Source organism: Coturnix japonica, chromosome 21 (assembly GCF_001577835.2).
Source record: "Coturnix japonica isolate 7356 chromosome 21, Coturnix japonica 2.1, whole genome shotgun sequence".
NCBI classification, from domain to species: domain Eukaryota; kingdom Metazoa; phylum Chordata; class Aves; order Galliformes; family Phasianidae; genus Coturnix; species Coturnix japonica.
In genome coordinates this window covers 2931246-2943928 of record NC_029536.1, presented here as the reverse complement: position 1 = coordinate 2943928, position 12683 = coordinate 2931246, and positions in this window count along the sequence as shown.

Here is a 12683-nt window from a genome sequence, read left to right as displayed (position 1 = left end):
GACTGTCGAAACGTCCGTCCCTCAGCTCCGTTTGAATCCGCCACATCTTAAAGTGACCTTTCAAAGCTCAGAAGCTGCCTGTTTTAAACTGCTCCCAATGACATGTGCTGTGGGTATTTTTAACAGGCTGTTTACTGGAATTCTGCTTTCTGTTCCGCTATCTTTCTTTTTTTTTCCTCCTTCCCTTTCAACAGCTTTTCTGCTCAGCAGCTCCCAGGCCCACACGCAGCACAGCGCTGCAGGACATCTGCCTGCAAGGCACTGGACAACACGCTGCAGGGAGGGGGAAAGGGAACCGAAAGTCAGAAAGCAGCTGCAATGCAGCAGGATGGGAGATGGCCAGGAAGGGAAGGAGGTTTTACTGCTTTCCCTTTGGGTTATTGAAAGAAAAGTGCTATGGGGTTTGAAGGAAAAAAACAGCCAGAGGTATCCAATGTGGCACTGCCAGTGCATCCAACACGAGGCGTGCATGGGTGTTAAACCAGCACCTCATCTCCATGCCTTTAGTTACCAGTCTTTCATAGCTCCTCCTCTCAGCATTTATCCACACATGACTTTGCAGGTTGTTTCTATCTTCTCCTGGTTCACCATACACGTACAGTGTGCCCAGCATCCCTTTACACACAGTTTGGTGCACAAGAGCATTGCTGCTGGTTGTAGCCTGGATGGAGCAGCTGGCTGGATTCTAGAGGGGAAGGGAACAGAGGGAGAAGGAGGACGATAACAAGCAAATAATGTCACCATGGCACCTTGTGTTTACAGCACTGCTTGCAACTGCCCATGTTGCTGGAGAGAAAAGCACAGTGCCAGCCTGCAGCTCCTGGGCCACCAGATATTGGCAAGTTTAGTAACTAACAGCACGTAGGTATTCACTGCTTCTATGGGCGGAGCAGCAATAAGGCCAGGATTTCTAACCTCTTACCCTCCTCTTACTCAAAATAAATGAGAAAGAAAGAATAAAGCCACATTTAATTGCACCACAAAACAAACAGGAAGCCAGAGCAGTTTTAGGGGAGTTGAAACTATTTGCTCCATGTGGTTAACACTACCAAACAGGCGGGCAACCGCGTTTTTGCATCAGCTATGCAGTCGGTCTGCAAATATGGCAGGTAAGTTTGCTCTTATTTAAAAGTCAAAAGCAGCTTTCTTGGCCACAAGATGCAAAATAAGCTCACGGCCACAAGGAGCATACGGCAGTGATCCCCACCGGCTGCAGGAGGCGAGCAGCAACCTCACCAGTAAGAGCAGAGAGAAGCCCATAGTCACACACTGAGGATCACTGCTGCTTTTTGATCCTCACCTGAAGCTCAATGGCAGCTCAGTGCTGTGCTGCTGCAGGCTTCTCATCATTTGGGGTGTTACTTGGAACCCATATATATCAAGCCCTGGGCTCTCCTGAAGCTGGCAGTGTGCACACTGAGTGGAAGGAGCAGAGCTGAAGGCTTTAGTAATGAACTTCATAATCACTGTAGTATCAGCTCAATCAGGCTAAAGAGGAAGAACAGACCATCCTCACTTTGAAAATCAGTGCCAGAGCTCTCAGGAAAGCACTGACTAATCCAAACCAACTGCAGATCCAACACTCAGCTTCACTGGTGAGATTCAGATGCGAATCCACCATTTTAACATCAAGTTCTATATGATTCATACAGCAATCCCTGCCATGGTATGACATTGGAGGTAGTGTGCACAGCCTGCTCATCAGCATTATGGAGCAAACATCCACACCATGAAACCAGGCTCCCAAATAGCACAGGGAGCACAGCAGCACCAGCTCTGACAAACTGCCATCTGATGGCAATCCAGCACTGCTAACAACATCTGCTTTTCAGTATTAATGCATTTAGAATACACACACTCATTTGTACTGCTTAACCAGGTTCTAGGTGGAATGGTACCCAGGCTTTCCCTCCTTTGTCCTTGACATGTGAAAAACCTGAGATGAAGAAATGAATTGTCCAAAAGTTACAAAGGAAGAGAGTGGGAGAAAAAAAAGAGATTAGATCTTTAGTGTCCTTACCAAAGGGCTTGTAATGGAAATCTACTTGTAATTTTTTATTTCCCCCCCAATGAGAGGAGAGATTAGGAAACAGACTCACCACAAGGACTATGGGGTGGTAACCCCTCACGTTGGTCTCCGGAGAGAACAGAAACCAGCAAAAGGCTGCGTTGAATAAAACTGAGAGGAGAAATTCACCAGCACACCTTCTTAAAACGAGGACTAAAACCACCACCACCTCTCTCAAGGTGATTAGCACACAGCTCAGGTTCCACATTCCCAAGCTCAAGTCCCACCAAAATAGCACATCCTCAGGTAGGCAGAGAACAGAACAAGGGATCACAAGTTGCCATCCTTAACCAAGTGGGCTGGGGAATCCCACTTACAGAGCTTAAGGGCTTCCTGAACACCCACCCCCTTGCATCATGAACACCACATCCTGATCCATACATCCTAAACCAACCCTGAAACAGCTGCTGGTTTTCTCCCAGTCCTCACCTTCACTCAAGGAACCTTCCCAGCACAGAGAAATCTCTTTCGAGAAAAACACAGCAGTTATTTCATTGCTTGGGCTTTGGGTCAGCTGACCACACAGTGGTTTTAATATGAATTGTTTTTCTTTCACAAACAAGGCCATAGTTTGCTTGTTGTTATTGACACGAGAGCTATTTTGGAGCAGAAAACCACAACAAAGCTCTGCAAGTTTTTTCTCTTCATTTGATGGATGTCAAACAAATAGCCCATGGAGAAAGATCTTCCCATGAGCCGCTCAGAAGCTGATGGTGAATTATTAGGGGTAGGATTCAAGGAATTGAGCAGCCCATTTGTTCAAGCAGTGTTAAAGCCTGGGTCTCAGCAGGTGTGTGCTGGAATCCTTACCCAGGTGAAAGCAATGTCTAGTTTATGTGACTACGCATTTCAATGAAGGGCATCACGGACTTGAGAACAAAGCACTCCTATGCGGAGGAAATAACTGACCTAAACCTGAGTTTAGTTGCAGCAAGCAGCTAAGCTTCCTATCTTGATCATCAGAAATAGCCCAGGACTTCTAAAGGAGAAAAATACCTGGAGGCACTCACCTGAGGAGCTTATCAAAGTGAACCAGGGGACCATGCTCGATACCTCCTTGGTTGCAACTTTGAGGTTCTCATGAAGAAACAACTTCAATGTGCGCTGAAACACTGCACGGAGGAAAAAGTAAGTTCACATCATTGGTGGGGGTGCAAGAAGCACAACATCCCAGAGAGCACAAGGGAAGGTATTAGTCAAATGCTCGACTGGGGGAGATGCTGCTGACCCAGTTCTGTGAGATGCTGGGGACACAGTTTGGGTCACTGACTGCAGAGACGCGTGAAAACAGTTTGGGGATAAAAATACAACATAACACAAAAGCAAATCAACACCACCAAATCACCCCCAAAATTACACACACTGCTTCAAAACCCCAAGACCTGTTGCTTTCAATGCAGGACCTGGCATCAGGTGCCCACATCCTAACTCTTACTGGCACTGGTGCTGTGGTCTTTAAGTTGTTTCACCTGTTTCTCAGTATGCAGAATGCAGATAACGTAACTTCTGCCTCTCATGAGGCATTTTACAGAGCATTGTTGTAGTACAAGTCATCTGAGGTCTTCAACTGGTGGTGCTATAGAGGTTCAAAGCATCTGTGTCAACACAAGATATTTATTTCTTTACCGCTTTGAGGTAGGATTGCATCCGCACACACATTTCTCCCCTGCACAAGGAATGCTTTTCTGTATTTCTGCTGCTGAAAATGCAGAAACAAAACAAGTCCAACAGAAATGCAACACGTCTCTTTTCTCACTATCGGTTCTTCACGAGGGACAAACAACTTTCCTCTTTTTGTTTTGCAACTCATTTTCTTGGGAGCATTTCTTTTAGCAGAAAATAAGCCATCTATAAAACCACAGATTTCCATTATGAGCTGTAACTGCTCAACTAAACCACACTGTTTCATCTTGAGATTACTGCTGGGGGATTCTGGATCCTTTGCTGTCAGAAGAAAGGCAGCACCCACACTCCCTACATACAGAAACCCAGTTTAAGTTCACATGAGTGTGGGCTGTCCAAAAACAAATATGCAAAATTGGACCTCACTTTTCAACTGAGAATGTTAAAAATAAGCCCTTCACCTTCCCAGTATTGGGATATTTGGGGGTCTTTAAGAGCTGTTTCCAGCCAGACCGGATCTCACAGGCCCTGTGTGGGCGGCTGTCTGCACATTGAAGACAGATGCAGGTGCCTGCACTCAATACTTTGCACAAGCTCATGGGTTTGCTATGTTTGGGTGGTTTTTGTTTGTTTAGTTTTATTTGATGTGTGGGGCATATATTCAAAATTAAGCAGCACTCAGAACCCAAATCCTCTCTCTCTCTCCACAATAAACAGAATATCTGTATCATGTTACAAAACGAGGCAGATGCCAGTGACAAACGCTGCAAGAATTTTAACAGCCACCTGAAAAATCACTTAAGTCAGAACTGAGTGGCAAAGGCCGTTGCATGAGTCACCGTCAGCAGCAAGGAATGAAGGAACGTCCAGGGAGCATTTGATTCTCTCTTTTTCCTCCCAAAGCAGCAGTTTGGCTTGGGCTGAAAGAAAATTCTTCTTTCTTTTAATATATGTATATTTCTTACCGTAAGTAGAGTAAAATTTCCATTAGTGAAAAGGGGAATTTCCACCTGAGTGTCATTTCCATGGCTGGAGGTAAAGCTACAACTTTCACCCTGGGAAAAGCACTGAAGGAAAAATAATCTCTTTCGGTAGCAGGAAGGTGTAACATTTTTCTGTCTTCCAATTCTGGTCCAAAAATAGGGAATGTTTATTTTTATTAAGTCTCAAAAATACTTACAAAGAAGAGAAGATGTGTTTCACAGAAGCCAACATTCCAGCCAGCCTAAACGGAACTGGGAAACCATACTGGACAGCCATTAACTACGTTAAGCACTTACACTCTACGCTACAAGGGTGAGTGGCTCTCCAAGTAAAACGAAGTGTTTATTCTGATGGGGATTTGAGGCAGGCTGGGGTCCCCTTGCATCAGCAGGCTGCACTTGTGCAGCTCAGTTTGCTGCCTCAGAGGACTCTCGCATACCCCACCCTGCCCTTTTCCATGACACAGCCATGCTTCAGCCTTGGTTTCACCTCCAGGAAAGAGAAGGAACAGTGATGCTGAGCACTGGATCAGTTAAGAGATTAGCATTTGTGATGCACAAGTTATAACATCTGATACCCTACCAGACTGTTTTGTCTGATACTCACAGATCTTCTATCCAGTGATGCACAGACTGATACTATGAACTTGGGCCAGTGAAAAAAGCCAACAGTCATGGTAATGTTTTCATAGTGTTAAAACTGAATTTTACACTTTTCTGCCAGGGTCCCTCAGCTCCATCAGGTTGGCAGCTCCCCCCATTCACCCCTACCCAGATCCACAAGACAACAGTTAGCAGCACATTGCTGTGCTGGGTGGAAAGGTGCTGCCCAAGAGCGTGCATGTGGCACTTTGCATGCACAAAGAGATGAAGAGCATGCAAAACAGCACAGCAACACACACAAAGTGAGCTTTAGATAAGCACTGCATCTGCATTATTGACAAAAAACCCAACTCACTCCCACTCTCATACCACATCCTTTTGGGTTGCCTGGAATTTTTTGTCATCAGTAGTTGCAGAGTTTGCTGCTTTTCTCTGGGACTTAATCGATTACAATAAAAGGAAACAAAAAAAGGCAGATTCTTCCATGAAAATTGTGTGCCATTGGGTTTTTCTTCTTTCTGAGCATAGTCTGTGCATGGCCTCATCCCAAGTGCTGCCAAAACACCTCACACCCTGGAAACTCAGCTTTCTTCAACACCCAAAACACCATTTCCTTCATGTTTCAGGATCACCCTGCGAAGATATCAAGGTCTAATTTGAGGTAAGATAAGAAGAAATTAATTGAAAATTAAGAAGAGAAGAAAGTCCCACATTTCACTAGTGCTTCAATTGAATTTAACAAGTCATCTACTCCTAAAAAGGCAACAAAACCTTCCATCCTGGTCAGTGACACTGTTTAGAAATTCATTTATTAAACCAATTGAATGATGGTTGTTTCCACAAGCAGACAGCCTTAATTCCCCACTGAGGGTCTGCAGTCTACCTTTGTATTCATACTTTGTGTAGCTCTGAGAAGCAAAGTACCTAAGCAACTTCTCCATTTTCACAGATGAAACGCAACATACCACAAATCACTCCCAGCCAATACACCTTCACATACCCAACCACCCCATTCCTTGGTTACAGAATAGTAATGATAAGAGGCTGAATTTGATACAATTTTTACTTTCACAGGGTCCTCGACAGCCAGCTCCTGTGTTAGCACGACAAGGACACAGCTACCCACACCTCCTACACTCATCTTTTTTCAACAGGAAAGATAAAATGTTGGTCTTATCTAGGCTGCCTGGAAGTTCCTCTTCTAACCCATCTCTGTGCTACCACCAAGACCATCAGTCCAGCTTTGCCCTGACACCAAGAGGAACAGATCATCCAACAGAAGCTGCTGAACAGCACCTGCAGCCCATAGTGCCAATGGGGCTCTGCGAGATGATAAAGTTGCATTGAATTTCCTATTTTATTTCCTGGTTACTTGCAACAGGAAAAAACTCAACCTCTCACTTCCTTCCTCCTGCCCACTTGCTGGGTGATGTTTTGAGCAGCTGCGATAAATTGGCTACAGTCAGGAGCCAGATTTTCAATCTGCTATTTGTTCTAGAGACCACAGGTAGAAAGACACAGACAAATCCTCCCAGATAAAATGATGGCACGTCAGGGGTAAGAGGACAGTGACAGGAATGTACAGTTAGTAGAGCTCCCAAGCAGCAAGAGGCACGATGCTTGGCTGCCTAGAAGGAGATGGATGGGTCCACCAAGATCATTGGCAATGGGGGCAAGCCATTTGCTAGAGTACTACACTAGAGGATGTAACTTGTTTCTAATCCCCTGACAATGAAACCCTATTTCTAGGAAGTAGAGGTTTGAAAGAATTAGCAGGAACAGAGCACCAGAAAAGAGAACTATTCCATTCCACTATTTATATTGGTGTCAGCAGTGATTAGCTTCACTCCACCATCTCAGACTGTTGTGTTCTCAGCCAAAGAGCAGCTCTCACATGGAACAGCAGGAAGTTCTGTTTGCTTTGCTCTGAAGAGCCAGAAATGCCAGGACTTGAGGTGTTTCTCTGGGAAGCATTGGCTTCCACGCTGTCCAACAAGCTCTACAGTGCTGAGAAGCCTGTAGTACAAAGACTGTCTCCTGCAGTTCAGATGACTTGCAATACTGCAAACTGAACCAGCAATTACCAAGCTATGCAAGCTGCAGAAAGTAACCACAACAAAAGGCACAGTTGGCCCAGTGTTATCTACTCGCTAGAAGTGTGGCTCACCAGCCAGATGCCCAGCAGGTCACCAAGCCCCAAGGAACCCCTGACTTTCCCATTTCTCACCTGCCCCAGCCATAACCACACAGCACCCACCACTCACTGGCCAGGTTCCTTTTGGATGCTCCATGGAGCCAAGACAATCACTCAGTTCTCTAAAGGGCCTTTAAAGACATTTCCTCCCCAGCCCCAAAAGCCCCCCAACAAAAACATACCTGCTAATACACATGTGATTCCTGTTGTGGCAAAAGCAAAATGAATTCACAAGCCCGGTGGCACTAAAAATACCTCCTCAGACTTCTCCTTTTACAGCAGCATTTCTCTTTCTGGGCCATTTCCCAGCCTGTCACACTTGCCTTGTACCAGCTCTCACACTGGAGCTGTCCTAACACTGAGCTACATATGGGTTTTTACTGCTGGGCCATTATAACTTCTCACCAGAGCACCCACTTGCAGACAGCTCCATGCTGGCAGCATCAGAAGACACAGAGTATGAGTTGCCCAGCTACACTCCCTGCTTACTGCCTTGGGATCAGTCTGTAAGAAAATTAAAACCAGTCACATCGATTCTCACGTCACAGAAAAAATAGAGGAAAGGGGCAAAAGGGGGGAAAAAAAAGCACAGCAGAATTGACTCTGAACATGTTTTTCTTTGCTGTGAATAAGGAGTCAGCAGCTCTGATTGCATGTGCCCAAATTCCCCTAAAGTTTCCCTGAAACTTTCCATTACAGAGAGGCAACAGAGCTCTAGTAAAGACAGCCATTACTTTTCTGCTGATACTTGTTTATTTACTTGGGTGAAGATACAACTGTTAGATCTTATCATGGGTGACTGAATCACCCTCAGCTGCATATGTGCAGTTGACTCTCCCTGAAAGCAGGGAGCACATCAGTAGTTCTCCAGACTACAAGGGCTCAGAAGTCACCTGGCTGTAACGGGGCTTCACCCTATAATGCCCTTCTACCCTTTCAGGTTGGTCACCCCAAGTCAAGAGCAACGATCTGCTGAGAGAATTGGGTATACCCAACTGATGGGCTGTTTCCTTTAAAGCTGTAGTTTTTATGCTAACTGCAAGCATTGCACACATTTACAAAATAATACTAATAATCTGCTTAGGTAAGGTAAAAAAGAGATTGTAGAGAGGCAGGTAGGAGGCCAATCAGATGCAGTTTTCCAGGAAGACAGAAGAGCATCTGCTAAATCCTAGACAGAAATGTCTGGAAGACAAGCAGCAAGAAACAAATTGAGGAACACAGTGACTCTAGGAATTGATCTGGAAGATGTGAATGAGCATCACCATGAAATCAGCAGTGACAAAGTTACATTCAGCACACAGTAGAGTCACTGCTAAGCCTTATTAGCTGCATCCTTGTGTCACCGTAGACAGCCCTGCCCACAAAGCAGAGACCACAGCATTACAGTGCAAAAATCATTCACATGTTGCTGGTGCCTCTGGGGGAGCTGTAAAAAAGAGAAGGTAATTAAATCCTAATGGAAGCTTGCTCCTGTCAGTTGGTAACCAGGACTAAACCCAGTTCTTCACAGTTCTGGTAGCAGACCAGTTACCAAAAAAAAACCAGGCAACCCTTCTGCTGCTTAGCAAACACTTGCATGAGCTGTTCCTGCCTCTCCTGATACCACTGGTCAGACCAGGTACCACCAGTAACATCAGCTGAGAACAAGCTGTGAAAGTGGCTTTACCTGCAAGAGTCTGATGACAGCAAAGAGAGGACAACTCAAAGGCAACATCCCCTCTGACCTTGCCCTGTTCTAATCCACATGCAAAGCTCACACATTAATTTTCTACATCTCTCCCCAGTGGCTGATTAAAGGGGCATCTTATCCAATTCTCCTTCCTTTTCTATCTCCAACCCAGTGCTCTCTTTCCATGCTTTGGCAGCTGCTTCTCTCCTCCTCCCTGCCCATTTGCCTGCTGTTGTCTCACTAATTATTTTTTACAAGGCTCAATAATTGATGCAATCTTTCCCATTTTTCATCTTCATCCTACAGCACTGTTGGGCAAATGAGGAACTCCACGAGCAGCTGTGCTCTGCTGGCTGCCCATCTGCCTCTTGCAGAGAGGAGCCATTGCCACAACCAGCCTTTGAGACTCAGTCCTCTATTTACCTTCCTCTGGACCCTGCAGTCAAGTAGAGGTGCTTTACAAGTCACTTAGCAACATGTTAGCAAACCAATCCACAAGTAAAAGTAGTGTCTGGGAAACACTCATGTCACACATTGGACTGGACCAATTACCTGCAGCCATCAAGTTCCACACTTGCTTTTGAAGCAAAAGAATTTATCTTTTGACTCACTGCCAGACAGAGCAGCAACACTGACTTGATAAGAAAAATCAGTCTCTCGTTCTGCACTAGTCATACTGACCTTAAGCACGGGCCTCCTTGTGCCTTTCTGTGAAGCACATGGGGCTGAGCAAGAACACAGCTCAGATACCAAAGTGAACATGGTATCAGTAGACCTACATGGTAGAACAGCTCCCTCAACCTGCAGGTTATTCATCTAATGGAGGCCAGTTTTGGATTTAACCAAAGAGAGCAGGGAGTTACAGATTATAGATCTGGGAGAAATGGGAATAAATGTTTTCAAACAACGTTGGTAACAAAACTGTTGGGGTTAATTCAAACAAGACACCCCATAATGCAGCTCCTTCATCTGAGTGATGTCCTAGGGATGTCCTTCTTCACATTTTGCCTTCAGTGGTGATTCTATGTACCATCTCCCCCACTCACAATAAAGAGAAAGCAAACAGAAGAATTACGCTGACAGCAAAGCTCCTATGGCTTCATGGGGCTGCCAGGCACCTGGAAAGTAGAAGTCAGGGCTTATCAGAATTTTCGGTAATGTTTGGCCAAGATGGTTGCTCATTTTATACAAACGTTGCAAGAATCAGAAGTGATGATTCATTTTTCAGCCCTATCCTGACATGGGCTATGGCTGCACACCTAAGCTTAGGGCAAATTCTCACTTCATCCATTCAAGAGCGGCTCAGGAAGACAACTGCCAAATGGAAAGTGAATGGGTAGTTCTGTTACAATCTCACAGCATCAAGCAACATGTATTTGAGGAGCACGTGCATACCACAGCATCACCTCTCAGAGAGCCACTTCTCTGGTGCACAACAGCAGGACCTCACCCAGAGAAACACAAACACGTGCTATGCCTTTTCCAGAGCCAGCACCAATCTCAAGCATTGCCAGAGGCTCCTTCCAGCCTTCTAACCTCCATCCCCGTCCTCCTTCGCAGCTTGTTGTTTCAAAGAGCAGTGGTGTGAAAAAACAGGAAGCCATGCAGAAAAAAGTAAGAATACAGATAGAGGCATGAAACTGCAACAGCAACAGCTCCCCCGGCACGCACCCCACCTCCTCTTCCCTTCCCACCCCCTTACCACAGGCCACGTTTTTGGTGAGAAACACTGTACTTTTGCTCTTGACGGGAAACTGGTTACGGAGTTGCATGGCCAGAGAGCCACTGCAGGAGGGGAAATCCAGCAGCATGAAGGAAGTGTTTCTCACTTGATTCTGCAGGTCTGGGGGGAAGGAGACGGGAGTGTGGCTGATATCAAGAAGGGCAGAATAAACCCACAGGTTTTAGACCACTAGCAAGACTGCTACACGTGGCTGTTAGCACAAGTACTGGCACCTGCTGTCTGCTTCTGCACAGCAGGAAAGGCAGGACTGCATGCAATCTGTTAGCAGCTCTCTGCATTCACAGCTCTCCCAGTCCACCCTCTGTTGGCAACTTCTGCCAACAGGTTCCTCTTTTATTGGAGCCTTCATTGCTCACACCCTTATTGTTTCAGGCTGAGAGATTAAAAGGGTGGAGATGAGAAAACACCAGTTAGAGGCAAAAATACGGTAGCAGGGGAGAGAAATGCCAAGCAAAGCCCTGACAAACAAGCAAATGCATACAAGGTATTTTCAATGATATCTCAGCACATAACACCTTCTATTTTTATGTCGATCAATTTAATGGATAAAAGGAAAAGAAGCAAAACCACAAGAACTCTGCTGCTGCAAAGATGGGAAAGAAATATATCCAAGAACCATCTTGACCAGCATTTCTAAATACTAATGTTCAAAGCTTCAATAAATGAAGGTGGGATAAACATGCACAACCTGAGCCATAGCAGGTAACAGTTCATAATATGAAGCCATGAATCAACTCAACAATTCCATACTGAATGGCAGCTCAGGGTCACATATGGGTCTTAACATATTAAGACACTGGCACAGCATCTCTCCGCTCTGTACTTAGTTTGGATACTGACAATTAAATCTCCTTCACCTACACTAATCTAGCACTATACACAGCTGAACTGCCCCCCTTTTCTACTGCTAGTGACATATAGAAATATTATTTCAATTGCTCGAAATCAGTAAGGGAAAGAAGACAGATGTGAGAGATATAATGGAAAGGAATGTAACAGTCTGATACCCACTGGTGGGAAAGGGGAACGTCGTATTTTCATAGCCATTTTCAAAGACTCTGTATTGCTTGCACAGTGATATGCTGTGCTGCGGTTTATTTATAAAACTAATAAGAATGTTGACCGAGGAAGAAACTTAAGAAAAATAAGCAGAGGTTGAGTTTTCTAAACGCAGTCATAAACTCGAGAGAAAGAGGCTCACCAATAAGAGCCTTCACTACAAGCGGGATGCAAAACACAGGAGAGGCCCCAGTGCTTCGAAGCTGCTAGAAAAGCTGTGCAAACCATGAACAATCTCTCTGATTTAAATGCAGTCGGTGCTTCAGTTTTCTATTCCAACCACAGAAGCGAGAGGGCTGTGCGTGAGTGCCTGAACAAGACCAAGGGAGATTCCCAGCACCTCACTTTGCTGGCACCAATTCTTCCTGTGCTCTTTGACTGTTTGTTCTGAACTTTCAAATCACTGATGAGAAGAGGAGCTCCTACAAAGAGTGATTCAGAGCAGGGACTTCATCTAAATGATCTGAATCATCCCTTGGAAGAGACCATCCCTGCTTACAGTTGGAGGATCTCTGGAGAAGGGAGCCTGCTAGCACAGATGATTCACTCTGTGGCAATCACACCAATACATTCCTGCAAGAGATCTAACTGTGCGCCAATGGAACCGTGCCTCTTTTATTCACAGTAACCTTCAGAAGGGACAAAGGCAGTGAAATAAGGAGCATGAAAGTGTGAAAGCACAAAGCCCCTACCAGTGCAGTCTGCAATCCAAATAATGGGTCCACAGATATCTTTCC